General features: G+C 43.1%; 1 protein-coding gene across 3 annotated transcripts in view; it reads left to right on the plus strand.

Annotated features, from left to right (window-relative positions):
• Nucleotides 1–6,120: 6,120 nt before the first annotated feature.
• Nucleotides 6,121–13,693, plus strand: part of HECW2 (HECT, C2 and WW domain containing E3 ubiquitin protein ligase 2) — a 333,893-nt gene continuing 326,320 nt past the window's right edge. Inside the window, exon 1 of one of the 3 annotated variants that reach the window (XM_031452092.2) lies at nucleotides 6,121–6,192. The gene's annotated coding sequence lies outside the window, so the exon portion shown is untranslated. The other 2 variants (XM_064485134.1, XM_064485135.1) reach the window with 2 other exon arrangements.

Raw genomic sequence — 13,693 nt, forward strand, 5'->3', positions numbered from 1 at the left:
CTAGATTCTCCTGCTAGCTTTGAAGAAACAAGATGCCATTAGTTCTAGAATCATAAGGAAATGAATTCTGCCAACACACTGAGTGAGTGGATTTTTCTGCAGTAATATGTTCAGATGAGAATGCAACCTGGCAGACACCTCGACTGCAGCCTTGTGAGACCATGAGCAGACATCCCAATTAAGCTGTGCCCAGATTTTAACCCAGAGGAACTGTGAGATAATAGATGCATGCTGTGTTAAGCCACTAAGTTTGTGGTAATTTGTTATGCAAAAATAGAAAATTAATACATTCCTATATTTATAAACATTCATTTCTCAGAAAAGTACCATATGAGATAGCTTATATGCAGAATCTTAAAAAAAAAAACACAAATACAAAACAGAGACTCATAGACATAGAATACAAACTTGTGATTGCCAAGGGGGCGGGGGCTGGGAAGGGACAGACTGGGATTTCAAAATGGAGAACAGATAAACAAGATTATACTGTATAGCACAGGGAAATATATACAAGATCTTATGGTAGCTCACAGTGAAAAAAAATGTGACAATGAATGTATGTGTGTTCATGTATAACTGAAAAATTGTGCTCTACACTGGAATTTGACATGACATTGTAAAATGACTATAACTCAATTAAAAAAAAGTAAAACAAACAAACAAACGAAAAAACATTGATTTCTCTCACTAAGGAAGACAAGATAGTCATTTTTTCTTAGATCTTTGGGTGATATGCAGTTCTCTCCATCAAGTCCAGATGTGGTGCCTTAATGGTATAGCAGTTTAGGGTATGTAGTAGCCTATGGTCCAAAAGGACAGGATATCTGCCTCCTCTGAAATCCAGTATATAATGATGGACACTCACAAGATACTCACATTTGTAAAAGAAAAGAATGGAAGACACACAGCAATCTCTTGTCCAGAGTAATTATGCAATCCTATGATGTAGGCACTGGGATATATCCCATTTACCATGGTGGTTTGGGAGGTTGCATGATTAAATTCTGTTTCTGCCCTGAGGGGGAACCTCCTTTGTACATTGTTCCCTCTACCTCCATCCTTTCCTTTTTCTCCTCTGTGAGGTTCTTTCTTCCCTATTACCCTCCCTGACCACATATAAAATGAGGAACAATATGTGGGATCTCCTTGGTGGGGGGGTGTACAACATTCAAAACGTGCTTCCTCACCTGGAAAGTTGTTCTAAGTCTTGAACTGGATAAATAACTTTTTAGTCTGGCCTAATAGTTTCTCTGGTAATATAATTTCCCCAAAAATAAATCAATTTTGGACCTTTTTACTTCCAGTCAGTTATGTATGCCAGAAACTATACCCAAAGTGTTTTTCTAAGTATAAGATTTAAACCTTTCTCAACTTAATGGTAACCACAAAGCTATCTGACTACACCCTCAAATCTGATCGTTTCCCTGGCTGAGTTGTACCAGGGCTTTGTCTTTCAAAGTCTTTATAAATCCCATTGTTTACTGTTTGGAATCTAAAAGCTGTCAGCCTTTCCACTTCTTCAAAGACCGAAATTTCTTGACTTTCTGTAATCTCTCACTTATTTTTGAAAACTGGCTGATTCTTTCCTAAACTCACGTCTTTTTTTGTGATATTTTGCCATTTGCAACCAATAGCTTTAATCACTGACTTGTTGATCCTTTTCAATCACTTATTTTAGTACTGCTGACTCAGTGACACAAGACAAGTTATCACAGTAACATTTTACTAATTGTTTTGCCACCGCATATCATTATCATCATCTCTTAAACTTCTAATATTAGTTTTTTTTTATTACTGGCTGCTGAACTCCTAAGTAAATGCCACATATTTTAGATTTTAATGCTAGCAACATCCTATTTCAAGATATCAGTTTCCACTGTAGTCAGTATCATTAATACTGGCTTCTATAACAAATAACCCTCTCATCTAAGTAGCTTAACACTGTATTTCTTGTATATCAGTTAGTTAGCTTTCCTCCAAGTGATGTTTCACGGATGCAGGCTCCTTACCTTAGGATGACACCATTTCAACACATGGCCTCTGTAGTATCCAGTGAAGATGAAGAGATGAGAGAAGTCACAAAGAATTTTTAATCTCCACTGCCAGAAGTGACACCCATCATTGCTGCTTCAATTCTATTTGCCCGAAGTAGTCACATACCTCTCTCCTAAGTGCAAAGGAGACTGGAAAATGGATAGGAATATATGGCTATTGTAAACACTAATGCTTTCTGCCACATCTTGCTTATTATTTGATCTCTCCTTCCCAATTCCACCAGAATATACACTTTACAAGGGTAGGGATTTTTGTCTATTCCCTTCACTTCTGTAACCTCAACACATAGAAGAATGCCCAGCTCATAGTAAATGGTTATTAAGTATTTACCTAGAGAATATGTGAAAGGGAGAATCCAGGGCTTCTTACCATTAGTAGTGAGTGAGAAATTGAAAGAAAATAAGAAAGAATTCAGAGCAACCAAAGTAGATGCCATAAAAGCTGTTCACTGAATCTCCTCCCTCCCAAAAGCTGTTTTAGACAAAGTTCTAATGAGAATATTTATATGGTTTATCGATTCATTACCAGACTACAAGCAGGAACTCAGAATGAGATAAGAAAGATTGTCAAGAGGAGGTGGTAGGTAGGAATAATGTGGGGTTCTAAGGAAAAAATTACTTTTAAAGTACAACCACCACAGCAAAAACCATAGTAGCCTGAGGCTGTTTAGTGTAAAGGCAAAAACATTTATACTTACATAGGTCCTAAGGGTGTCACTAGGTCATAGTACAGTAAATAAATTATAGCCGCTGTGAAAATGATGAGTCAACTAGGTTTGGTATACTTTCTTTAAAAAGGCATAAAATTTGTAATACATTTAAGAATTTTTTTTGGCATTCAAATGGACATCCTTCAGTCATGCCCTAAATTCCTTAGTTGTAACTAGTCATTCATTCCTTTGATGGTTCATAGATGAAATATGACAGTAATGGATGTCTTAAAGCATAGTTGTGCTTAATAAGTCAATTTTTCCATTGGAAGCTCCCACTCCCTGAATGCTACACTAATAAGACTACATTCAGAGCATCAGATTCATTAGGGTATAGATCCACGTTTTGTGGAGTCTGAAGATTATACAATCCAGAGGCATCTTTAAGAAAAGAATATACAAGTATAAAAGAAGGTATAGAAGCAATATTTATTTAGAATAAAAATAACAAATTACAAATTAAAAAATTCATATGTACGAGACATCTCCAAATTCAGAAAAATATCATGATTTTTAAAATAAATTAACTACCTAATGTACTTTTACAATACTTTTTCCTACATGTTTTGGATGCATACTCTTTGATTTCTTCTTCATAGGAAAATGAGTTTGTCACATTTTGTTCTATGGAGTTAATAGATATTTCAGTGTTTCCACTAGCAGAGTGGATTGAAATTTCTTTGTTTTATTGGTAGGTTGGAAGAGTTTCTTTCCAGTCTACAATTTATTACTGGGAAGGTAACATAATTTTTAAGAAAAGCAGTCAAGTTTGGGAAAGTTCCTACCAAATTTCTTTTATATACACAGAATAGGATGTGGAAGGATTTTCCAGTTCTAGTTCTGGACTCATACATTTCTAACATTATTTACCCCATTACCTATATGCTTCTGCATTGGTCCTGAAGCATCCATTTGTAGATCTGGTCTCTGGCCTTCCACTTTGTGTCACAACACCAAGTGACCCAGGTGACAGTCGGTCTTCGAGCAGCTGGAATAGCTGCGACCATCATGATGGGCCTTAATGCCCATGAGCCACATACATTTTTTACACTGAACTAACTTAACTGTCCCTTAGCCAGAGCCCCAAAATGCCTGCAATCACTTCAATGCTTCCAGACACAAGGAATTAGACAGAAGAGAAGTTAGAGTGAAAAAAGATGGCAGTCTCTTGAGAGTAAATATTTTACTTTTGAAACTTTTACAGAAACTTAAGACCACATGAACACACTTCTAGGACCCCTCTTGTGGTGTTGGAAGGGGCTTGAAGTTTAAGTTTCCTGGAATCTGCCTTTGGGTTTAGCTTTGGGCACTATACTTCAGGAAGTATGTTCACAAATTTGAGCAAGTTTGTGGAAATGAGGTAACCTAGGATGGTGAAGGGACAGGACGCTCTGCCATGTGATAAGCAGCCAAGAGCCATGCAAAGAACTTGGAAGAGACAATTCAAGTGGTTCTCAAGTCTGACTTTAGTACCTGGAGTCCTGTGAGGTGAAAGAAGTATTTGGACTCAATATAAGGAATCACTATCTAATATTAAACCAGGTTCAATGTAGAATTGACCAGCTTGTGAAAAACTGAGGGATCCCAACCCCTCCACAGGAACAGCACAAGAAGAGGGTAATGAGGACAAGTCCAGGATCCTGTGAAGGGGAGACCTTGACTGGGTAGTGGTGGTGTTAGGGATGGGGAGTGTAGTGTGAAAGAACTTAACCTTTACACACTTTTGGAAATCTGAGATTTTAGGATGACTTTGCTATTAATCCTACTTGATGCCTTAGCCTCAGGTTTAATGCCTAATATAGAAAAACTGTAAAAGATAGATGGGACTGCTTTTAAGGTGAGAGAAAAAAGTTGTTTTTTTTCTTAAACCTAAGGGCAACAATAATGATGCATTTTAGCCCTATTTCTTCTTTATGCTTTTTTTTTGTTTATAGCTAGATTGTAAAATAGTAGTTAATCAATACAGGAGGCTAAGGGTTGTGGGTTTGGGGTTGTTGGGTCTAGAGCAAGTTGCAGAAAGAACAATATGTGGGATCTCTTGAAATTCCTATTCTTCCAGTAGGTACAAGAATTGGACCTCTTTTTTTTTTTTTTTTTGGTGTGTTTGTGAGGCTCATCAGTTCTTTGGAGTAGCCCAGCAATGATGCCTGGGATGGCGAGATCCGGAGGAATAATGAGTCAGGGCTTTATGTGACATAAGACAGAGCACAGCTGAAACTGACTTGAGGAAATAGAGAGGAAGGGGGTTTATTGTCTTCGAGTGTAGAGTTCACTTCAGACATATTTTGTCTCCTAAGGCTCAAAAGACGTCATCCCCTCTCCCTCTCCTTCAGCGTTCCTTCCCTTGAAGTTGACTTCATTCACATACATTGGTAGTACTTATCACTGGCTTATACTCTTCCACATTAGTCATCCTAGTTTAAAGGGCTTTTTTTCTTTTTCTTTTTCTGAACTGATTCAGCAAAAGCCCCAGATTGAGTTCCTGGACCAATAAGCCCGTCCCAGAACCAGTCAGTGTGGTCTAGAATATGATGACTGGCCAGTTCTGGGGAACGAAGGTGGGAGGTGTCAGTATCCTAGAACCACAAAGACACGGGGCCGAGGGGGAGGGGTAGTTCCCAAAGGAAAAATGGACCGCTGTTATTAGGGAAGGGGGACAAATGGGTAACATTGAAAGCACAAACTCAAAAATCCCCAAATAACAGATATCCCTTATTTGGGGTAAGTGTTTTGGGACTTCTTTCATATGATTGTAGTTAAGCTGTAAAATCAAAAATCCTTCTCTTATCCGGATAGACATCCTGCATAGGGGGCAATATTCTTACATTTCAGTGTTTTTACTCTTTCCCCTAAGTGGGGCTGAGTCAATGAAGATGCTCCAGGAGAAGTAACTAGAAAGCTGAGAATAATTCAGTAATTTTTAATTTGAGTGCCCTCTTTAGGCAACGTAGCTTGGCGCGCTCTCAATAATCCATTTTGAATCGTGACCACACCCCGTATAGGTGACATGAGTATTACCGTCTTGCCCTTGCAGCTGGGGAAACCGAGGCATGACACTCCTCCATTCAGCCTCCCGGTGGGATTTAGGAAGAGTCCAGCCTGCCTGACCTCTGAGGGTCTCCTTCTTCCTCCGCGGCGCCTCTCGAAACCCTCATGTCCTTCGGCGTCGCAGGAGAGCAGCTCCGGCTCCGCCGCAGCCTCGGGATTCGTCCTTCGCCCAGCTGCACCCGCCCCGCTCTCCCGCACCTTCCTCGGGAAGGTCCAGCTGGCCAAGGTCTGGCTGTCCCTCCCGTCCCCTCCCCGCATCCCTCCCGCCTCCCTTCCCCAGGTCCCCAAAGTGCAGAGAGCCCCCAGCCCAGCGCCCCGCCGGGAGGTGCGGGCAGATGCCGCCCAGGCGTCTAGCGGGAGGGGCGCCAGCGCCGCCGGAGGTGAGCGGCCTGCCCCCCCTCGCCGCCCCCAGGGCCAGGGCGCCGGGGTTGGGGCCGGCACCCGGCTGGACACGCCGGGCCTGAGGAGGGTGGCGGCGGGAGGGAGGCCGGGCGAGCTCGCGGGGAGCGGCTCGAGGGCGACGCCTGAGGGCGAGCTGGGGGAGCCAGGCTTTGCGGGGCCGCCGATCTCGGCCGTAAACCTCCTCGGGACGCCCGGACCCCCGGCGCCCTCGGAGCGCGGGCGGGAGACGTGGCTTCGCGCGTTCCCGCAGCTGCTGACTCGACACAATCGGCGGGCCGCGCGGGGGGCGCGGCGTAACCCCGGGGGTGGGCGGCGGCGCGGAGCCGCCTGGGGACCTCCGGGTGTCGTTGGGAGCCAAGAAGATGCCAGCACAAAGGCCAGCCGAGACCCAGCCCGCTGCGGAGGGCGGCGGGAAGAGCCGCTGAGGGGCGCGCCGGCCGCGCTCGGCTCCGCGCTGCGTCTCTCTGGTCGCCGCCTCTGGTCGCGGGGTCGCAGACGGCGGCGCAGGGTCCCTCGGCCCCGTGGCAGCGGGCGCCGCAGCCGGGAGCTGCATGCGACGCGCGGCGGCGCCCCCGGCCGCCTGCCTTCCCCGCGGCGAGAGCGGACCGGCCGGAGGGCGCCGGGGCCGCGGGTCCGGGCGACTGCGGGGGCGCCCTGCCGCCCCGCGGCCCGGCCCCCGCCCGCAGCCCGCGGCGGCGGGCGCCCAGCCCCAGGTGAGTGCGCGGCCCGCGCCCGGCCCTCGCGCTCCGGGTGCCGGACAGCGGGAGGTGGCTTTGTTTTCCTCCCTCGCGCCCCGGCGCGGTCATTCATTTGACATTTCGGCTTCCGCTGCCCTGAGACGCGGGCGAGAGACACCGGGAAGTGTTTCAGGGTTTGGTTCTCCCGGGAAGCTGAGACTTTTGGGTCAATCTGAGCATCACTTGAGGGAGAAGAGGCTTCGTTTCCTTTTTGGTTTGGAAATGTGTTGTGAACATCCTCTGCCGGGGCTTGGGGCCTGGAGGAAACTGGGGCTGCAGATTTAGACGTAGACGTTTCCGAGGACTTGCAACTGCAGAGGTCTGGCTCTTCCAAGTCTTGTCTTTTCCTCTGTTAGCTGAGCTCAGGTGTTTTCCTTTGACTATTATTATTTTTTAAGGAAAAGCTTTACAGGCACATTTACTTCTTTTAGAGTTGGAAGTCTTTGGAGACAATACAGAGAGCTCACAGAGTTACAGCTCTAGCGACATTACATTTCGAGAAGGCAAGCTCCGGCGATCATCATAGGCAGAGGTGGACGGTAGGCAAACTTCCCCGGGGGCCTTTAGCCTTCCTGGTACGGTTTCTGCTTTCACTCTCCTGGGGTCGAGCAAACTTGGAATTCTCATTGTACATATTCCTTTGTCAAAGTGTGAAACATGTCTTTTCTTGAATAGTTTTCTGTAGTTTGTACTTTAGAAGAAAAATATTTTAACGTATAGTAGAGTCCTCTATTAGACCTGGTGAAATTTCATGTATTTGTTTGTCTTACAAATGTGATTTTCATTTTACTTTTTCTCCTATTCCCTCAAGGGCTCATTTCTTCTGTTGCCTGGAGAGAGCTCCCCCCTCCCCTCCTCCCAACAGATGGCTGTATGTTCTGAGAGGTTATCTTTAAAATGACACTCACATTACCTATAAACAAAGAAGGATTAATTATTAGGCTTATCTTTGGAGTTATTAAAGCTAGAAGCCTAATCTGGATAGGGGTATTATTAATGGTGTGAAAATCTGGAATTTGCTAATCTGTTTGGGCTTCAGAAGATTCCTGCAGGGATTGTTTATATAGCGTGGGAGACAGATGGCATCCGCAGCAGACAAGAGAAGCCCAGCATAAAGGGTCATTGTATTCTTCAGAAATTATCCACTTCACTGTTGGGAGATGGGGTAGGATGGGGAAGACATAATTTTGATCTTCCAAAGAACACATTATAACCTTACCATCCAGCAGCCTAACCAGTTGGTTCCTTCTTTCTTCAGACACTTAAAAAGTCATTATTGAGTTATTTGTTTTGATTATTCCTTTGGCACAATTTGGCCTCAATTGTGGTTATGTGAAGCAGTTTAAACAGTTATGTTAACAAAAATGTCTTTGAATTTAAGATTATCGTACCACTGCGAAACCAGTCATAACTTTTTCTTTCTTGTGTACAAATGGCCCCTTGGACTCATCGTGTCTCCTAGCTGGAAGGACTGTAGTCCACTCGTTATGAATTCAGAAGGAGTATCTTCCACCATCTCCATGACAGGTGGTTCCCAGACTCCCAGCACTTGTCCCCAGACTCTCAGCTGGGGGCTGCTCTATTTTTATTAGGCTTAACAGCCTAAGACATTTGCTTTACCCATGTCTCCATCTCAGCATTGAGCAGCCTTTGGCAATGAATCTTTTTGAATGACTGTGGAGTCCTTGAAGAAATCAGTCATTCTGAACATTTGAGATAAGCCACCTGGAGCTTTTCTGCTCCTACCACCGCTGTAGACTCTTGATGTGCTGTGGATTGCAACTAGATGGCAAAATTGGTCTTCCCTCTGTATGCATGTGATGGAGACTATTCCAGTAAATTAATATTCACCAGTCACAGGACTAAGTTTAATGAACAACACGAGCAATGTTTGACCCCTCTGAACAGGAAGTAGGGAGTAAAAGTAAGCATTGGCTCTCTTTAACTTGGATGCTGTCATCTGGGGAGAAAATATTTTCTTACTCTTTTCAAATCCTGCACCACTGATCTCAGCAAAAGGCAAAGAAACCAAGGTTGTTATCTGTAGCTGAGGATGGATGCCATAGCCTTTTCTTCTGGATGAATGTGTCTTGCTGGAGAGGTCGCTTTTGGGCTCTGTCCAGTTTCAGCGTGTGCCCTGGCATCAACAACGGGCTCTAACATTCACATTCAGAGTGCTAAAGTTGTGGCTGGTGTCTGTGTACCTTCTCACCAGGTTGCTGCCTGTCTTGTGAAGTTCTCCTTTACGAGAAGCCTGAGGCACCAGGCCTGGGGCACCAGGCCTGGGGCTCGTTGGGCACCTGGCCTGCCTCCACAGTCGAGTGTGTTGCTACCTGTTTTCTTGAGTAAAAGTAGAACCAGTTTTGTGTGGATAGGGAATGGCAGGGTGGAGTGAAGCCCTACCCAGCTCCATTGTCAAAAGCGAGGCCAGGCCTGAAAGAGAGAGCGCTGTATTTGAAATTTGGTTGACTTAACAGAGGCAGAATTGCTTCTGTACACACAGGATATCTTTTGTATGGGAAAATAAAGGATTAGAAGGGTGACCACACCTCCTGGTTTGCCTGCAAGAATCCCGGCTTATTCCTGTTGACCTATCTTAATTGTCAAACACATCCCCTTTCACACTTAAAAGTGCCCTGGTTTGGGTGATAAAATTATATGGTCACCCTAGATATTTAGGAATCTTCACTCTATTCTTCATCAACCTCCCCAACTTCAAATTTTGAGTCTTGCTTTATTTCAGTCTTTAATTTGGTAAATGCAAAGGTAAGAAAGGTAAACAAAAGCTTAAACCAAAAAGTGCGTAAGAGAAAAAAATAATGGCAAGGAAGGCAAAAAAAAAAAAAATGAAGTAACTGGTTGCTTGTCATCTATTTATGCATAAAAGAAATAAAATAGTTTTATCCTTGAGGTATTAAGTGTCTACTCTGGCTCTAAGCCCATTTTATTTATTGTCTTCAAGCATGATAAGAATTAACACCTATTTACCTGGGGCTGACAGGAATTAGGACAACTCCTATGACTTAGGAGAGCAGCTTCAACAAAACCTGTTTGCAGACCTGGTGGGTACATGGCTCTTGAAAATATGAATGCAAATTTCAAGATCTAGTGTTTGGTCAAGCTCTTGGAATTTACTGAGAATCCAGAACACATGTGTTGTTGTGAAGACTTGACTCCACATTCTCCTAGTTTCCAAGCGCCCTGGGCTGCGAGGGTAATAGAAGAGCCTTTGTTTTCCGCTCTCTCTTCTGACAGTCTTGGGTTTGGGTCTCAGCTTTTCAGACAAAGGGCTTGCAGAGAAGATTTTGTGTGCCGGCTGGTTATCATGAGAACATTCTCACAGAGGTTGGAGATTATGCAGGTGACCTGGTGCGATTTAAGCTAGATTTATGAAGCTTCTGGCACATACTTCTGCAACAAGAGCTGTGCTCCTTTGCTAAAGAATTGCCTGTTTGAAAGAGTTCACTTGCAGTGCTGTCCAGGAGGTGTTACAATTATTTATGGCTGTCACCTTTTCCATATATGCTCCACTAAAATCCTTAAAAGCTTGGTCGTCATGCTTGAATAAGAAGAAATTTATGTATCTCCTTTATAAGTTGTCTGACCATGTAATTATTTTTGTCCAGACAAGGACACTTTTGAAAGTAAAAGGTGATACTAACTGGAAGGGGCTCAAGGTCAAAAAGTATAAACTGGGGCTGCCCCAGGAAGACTATGATGTATGGCTGTCTTAACTAAAACTAAGTCACTAGCTTTTATATGAAGAATACCCATATGATAGAAAAATGTCCCTAGCTTCTTCTCGATTTGTTCAGCCTATGTTTACCATGTGCATGCATGTATGTGTATGAGTATATACACAACACTGAGCATATGTCTATAGATGTGTATGTTGTGGGGTTGAAATTACCTTTTAAGAAGATGTAGACATTTAGAAAATTGTGGCTTTTATATTATGTCGTTCATGGATTGACTTTTAAACTAAAAAAAATCTAGTCTCTCCAAACTTTAAATTATTTTCTGACCTTGTGTCATTCTGTTGCTTAGATCCTTTGATGGTTCTCTATTTTCTGTTTAATTCTCTTAAGTCAGATCCACAGACAGCTTGGTGGTTAGAAAGGAAAAGTAATGAAGAAATTTCACTCACTCATTCAACTACTATTTATTGAGCCCCTTCCATGAGTCTAGGTGCTGGGGATCTACCAATGAGTAAAACAAAGATCTCTGCCCTTGTGAAGTTTTCATTCTATTGGAGGTGGAGGGGTAGGAGTGGGAGATGCACAGTAACCCAGATAAATAAGTACATTATACAGCTTGCTAGAAGGAGGTAAGTCCTTTGGAAGAAAGAAAGTAGAACAGGATACATGTTGTTCTGTAGCCTTCATGAAGAAAGAGAGCTTGAGCAAAGACTTAAAAGGAAGTGAGAGAAGTTGCTCATGCAGATACATGAGGGGAGTGTTCCAGGCAGAGGGAACAGCCAGTGCAAAAGCCTGAAGGTGAGAATGGGTTTGGATGTGTTCAGCGATTAGCAGGAAGACCAACATGATGCAGTGCAGTGACCAGGATGGGGGTAGGGGAGGTTGGAAATGTGAATCAGAGAGGTGGTGTAGGAGCTGCAAAGCGTGTAGTGCTTTCGGATATGAGAGTAATTGTAATTGCAGCAGATATCCCATTATGTTCTTAAAAGTCATTCTGGTATTAAAAATTGTGTTTGGGCTATGACGACTGCACTGGTCACTATCAGTTACATTTCATAAATGGTGCACTTCATATGACACTTTTTCTGTCGTTTGCTTGTTGTATATTTGTTAAATAGAGTACTTTGTTATTGCCGGTCTTAAACTGTATCTCCATTTCACAAAAATTTATCAGTGGCCTAAAAGTGGTTTACTGAAGTGTAAAGGTAATGATGAAAATAGTAACATAAATGCAACAGTTCAGAATGTCATAAACATGCTTGGAGAACTGAATCCCATTCCAAATATAAAATGTGTATCTGCATGTGTAAAAACAAAGGAATTTGTGAGAGTGATGATTTCAAAACAGTAGCTGAAATTGAAAAGTGCGTATGGAAGTATGATGATGACTATCTCAAAACTACTTTTTGTTGGACTTGCCATCCATTCACTCCCAGTCCCCAGTCATTGCCTGTTATGAAACTGTCCAATAGTGACACGGAGCAATGGATGTTTTGGTGTCATTTTCAAACAAAGCACAGTGGCTTCTCTGTGATACTATTGAACTTTCCCAGGACAAATGCACAATAATGCTTTCCACTACAAAATTAATGTATTGTACTGCTAACGGTAGGTAAGGGCTTAAGACCCTAGTAGCATCATTAAAGGATCCTTGTAACAAAAGTAAGTGTAAGTCATTTTATTGAAGAGACACTTGGAAAATCAGCTGGAAAGTTAAAGACAAACATTATCCTTAGAGAGAAACCAGGAGTTATTGACAGAATTCCTTTGTCAAATGACACGGTTGGCTGTTGCATAATATCAGTGGAGTGGAGTGTGGAAGAGCGATTACTATCAAGTACGTGCTAGCAGATATTTCACTTTATGGTTGGATGAAACCAGCGATGTCATGCAGAGAATGAATCAGCTTTTGGCATTTGTTCAGGGAGGAGTGCTTAGTGATGCTTTGTTCATTTATCACTGAGAACTCATGCTATAAGGGAAGAGATTTTTCCTTTGGTTAACCATCATATATGAACCTGGAAAAGTTCTCAGGAGGCAGGACTGATAGAGCACAAGTTTCATGTACCGTTAAGAAGGGGATGGCTTCGTGAAGAAAAGAAGTTGTACCTAGAAGCCAGTCCACATGCTATTCCATTCACAGAGAAGATGTAGTGCCTTCTGATCTTGAAATACTAAAAGATAGGGAAGACTGGATACAGCCAAATTTCAGCCCCTGCATATCTGTGTGTGCTGTGTTCAAACTGATGGGCAGGGAGATGAGGCTGCTTCTCTGTGCTGGCAGATACTGGCTGTTTACCGGAAAGGTGCTCATATAACAGTCTATTTGTGGTGTAAGACATCTATGGAGCAAAAAAGTGTTTCTTCGTGATACTGATTAGAAATGATTTTTCTTGGATCAAGTGGCATACCTCAATACCATACTCTGCCCACAGGGAACCATGTCAAGGACAGGGAGGGAAGGAAGAATTGTTGACAAATAAAACAGTCTGCCACAATCTAGGGACTAAGACTTTTTTTTCATTAGAGAGAGTTGGAGGTCCACACTGGCCATAAAGAGTTAAGGAGGTAATATTTTCAATAATGGGCAGTCCTTTAAATAATAAGCATATTACTTCTCGATGACCTATTTGAAGAATAAGAGCACAAAAAAATTGAACTTCTATCCAGTAATGTTAATGGGGAGAGAATATAAGTGTATACTTTGTATTTGAGAGCATCTGGAGAACCACGGTGGGAGGAGGAACTCGGCTCTTAGGATTTTGGGTTAAGATACTGGGTGGCAGAGAGTACAGGCAAAAGGAGGTGGAGAAATCTGATAACTGAATGTGACCTCGCTTATACTTTGACCTTAGGCTTGGCTTCGTTTCACTGAAATATACTTGATACGCAAAGGTTTTCAGCACAAGATCTATAATTGCCCCCAACCTAACCTAGAGAAAAATAGATCTTCTCTAGTGGTCTTGGATTCTCTGCATAGGACTCCTTCCCCCTTAACTTCCCTTCCTTCTTCCCTCCCTATCTCTCTGTCTTCCTTTGTTCAT

Source organism: Camelus dromedarius, chromosome 4 (assembly GCF_036321535.1).
Source record: "Camelus dromedarius isolate mCamDro1 chromosome 4, mCamDro1.pat, whole genome shotgun sequence".
NCBI classification, from domain to species: domain Eukaryota; kingdom Metazoa; phylum Chordata; class Mammalia; order Artiodactyla; family Camelidae; genus Camelus; species Camelus dromedarius.